The sequence below is a fragment of the Carya illinoinensis genome, chromosome 6 (assembly GCF_018687715.1).
Source record: "Carya illinoinensis cultivar Pawnee chromosome 6, C.illinoinensisPawnee_v1, whole genome shotgun sequence".
In the NCBI taxonomy this organism is placed as follows: domain Eukaryota; kingdom Viridiplantae; phylum Streptophyta; class Magnoliopsida; order Fagales; family Juglandaceae; genus Carya; species Carya illinoinensis.
This window is the reverse complement of record NC_056757.1, coordinates 1933158-1935883: the sequence shown is the minus strand read 5'-3', so window position 1 is coordinate 1935883 and position 2726 is coordinate 1933158. Positions and strand designations below refer to the sequence as shown.

Sequence of the window (2726 nt, the reverse complement as noted above, 5' to 3'; positions counted from 1 at the left end):
TCTTATGCACAACTCCCTCAATTAGCGTTGCCGCTCATGATCCTTTTTTTCTTCGGTTCCTTTCTTTTTCTCTCTCTCCCACGTATGTTGAAGAACCAAGCAAAAGTAGCATTCCCATGGGCCATCTAGAGACTCTACGGCGTTATCCCTGCATGCACTAACGCCTCTGCCGTTCGAAACTGCAGTCTGCACGTCCTCCACTTTCACAGAAGCTCAACCTAAATTCTTCAACAGCTCGAAGCCCACTGTCCAACTCCAAGCACGGCGTCGCACCCAACCGCAGAGGACCACCCAACCCGTGTACATCAAACCTATGTTTTTGCCTATTAAAACAGAGCACATTTTGTGCTTTCAACCCGTCACACATCGGAAGCCTAGTGGCTTCGCCAGCCCTGCTCGTCGCCTCCACCTGCACGGGAGCTGCCGCCGAATACTGCTTGTCACCCCAGTGGTTTTCCTCTCGATAAGCACACAGCTTCTCCTCCGTTTCTCTTCCGCAAGCCGTGTTGTCCCTTTGCATCTCTCTCTATTTTCCTCTCTCTCTTTCTCAGCTCCACCACGCACGAAAAGGCCGCCATCGCTTACCTTGTGGCCGCTTGGAACTTCAGCCGTTGGTTAGTCTCGGTTGCGTAAGTTTCTGCAAACCGTTGCGCAAGTCTTTGCTTCACGCTATGAGCATGTTTTCAAATAACAAATATTCTATTGAAGCTTACCATGAAGTTGGTCATGCATATATTAATCGAGATGAAGTTACATCTTTACCCTTTGAGTTACAAACTGTGTTATTGTTTTTAAACCTTTAATATGTATTAGTGGGCTCTGTTTTATTTATGTTTACAGAAATCATTAAGTAATTTAAGTTGTTATTAAGTAGAGACTTTTTTCCTTCAAAAGTAAACGATAATGATGTAATTTTATTTTACTTTTTCAAGCACTTTAGATATGATCTGGTTTATTAAATAAAAGTTGTTTAATTTAAAATATTTGATATAATTAAATTATCTAGTATTAAATTTTGTAGTTCGATTACGCTAGTAAATAAGTTAGAATTTAATGTTTTAGTCGGAGTTATTAAGTGGGCACTGATGAATTTAGAAAGTGATTGTATTTTAGAGTTGAGAGAAATTTTAAGTTTTTGAGATATTAAAATAGGTATTTCAGGTGTAATTATGAAGTAACTATTCAATTAGAGATTTATTTAAATTGCTTGAATTTTCTATAGGTGACGAGTGACTTTTGTTCAGTATTTCTGTGGAGAAATTCTAATAAGTTAAGAAGTTCAGGTAAGTAGGGTTCATATACTAGACTTTACATAAAAAGAAAATGAAATAAGGTTAACTTTAGAAAATATGCATTTTAATTTTGAAAAGAGTTGTGAAAATAACCTCAGTTATTTGTTAGGTATTACTTATGAACTCTAATGAAAGAGAAAGTATTTTTGTCATGATTATTGTAGACATAAGCTTATTTTTAGCATTCTAGTTTTTGAACTATGCAAAAAGAGTGAATATAAAATTTGTGCATGATTATTAGAGTATTCTATGAATTTGTTTTGATTCTATAGATGATATGATTATACTCAGTACTCTATTTTAATAAGATATGACTCAAGAAAAAGAAACTTTGGCATGACTTTCTGATTCTGACTTTGATTCTGTTTCCACTCTGTTCAATTACGGCCTGCCACGGGTGATAATTGTAGTATATGGCCCAACCATGGGTTATAATAGTGGATACAGCCCAACCATGGGTTATAATAGTGGATACGGCCCAACCACGGTTATAGTAGTGGTCTTTGTTTGAATGCACACCTTGGTGACAGAGTGATTTAAGTTCTTCTAGGTTATCTACAGATGCACAACCCTACCACCAGAGTTATACATGGCCTCTGTTCTGATATGATGTTCTAATATAATAATCATTTATGACATGCCAAATGATATTTTTGAGTGAAATTATTTATGAATCTTCGCTCTGATATTCTGTTTACATGTTTTGCTTCCACACTATGAAAAAAAAAACAAATGTTCTGATTTTAGGATTTTGAAGGTAAATGTTTTGTTCTGCATTCTGAACTCTATAAGTGCTCATGTTTACACACTAGTATGTGTTCTTTGTTTACTGAGTTGTTGATAACTTACATCTTATTTTCACAATATTTTCAGATAATTTTGATGCTTTAGCTGAGAGTCAAGAGTAGGAATTGTTAACAATATTCGATAATCGTTAAGGAATAAGTGCCAAAGGTACAAGTAGTTATTGGAGAGTTTTATTTGATAGATTTATTATTTATGTTATTTTAGTGTTTTGAGTTATGGATATTTATGAGTGTTGGAGGAGATTTTAATTTATTTTATTGAGGTTTTATTTCAGTATCTTGATGAAAGCACAAGTACACTTGATTTGAATAAATAAATTTATTATTTTGGAGTTTTTGAATTATATATGGTTGTATTATTGAAGATGTTTTCAAGTTATAAGAATTAACTCTCTAACCCCTAAGGACCGGACCGTTACAGCTATAAGGAGCATCAGGCACCTTTTACTTATGCTTGATTTGCATTTTGGTTTTTCCTCTCTGTATTGGTATGGTGTTCAGCCCAATATTACAAGGACAACTCTCAGCCCAATATCTTTTATTTTCTTCGCAAATGGTTATATATTAATTTAAGGGTTAATTGCAAACTCGGAGTTTCAGTTTTCCCTAGTTTGCGAAGCACCGAGTT

The 2726-nt window shown here is 35.0% G+C and overlaps 1 long non-coding RNA gene across 1 annotated transcript; it reads left to right on the top strand.

Moving 5' to 3' along the window:
• Positions 1–2442, top strand: LOC122314408. Its single transcript, XR_006243704.1, has 2 exons — positions 1–629; positions 2166–2442. It is a non-coding gene; the product is annotated as an uncharacterized LOC122314408 (long non-coding RNA).
• The last annotated feature ends 284 nt before the right edge of the window (positions 2443–2726 follow it).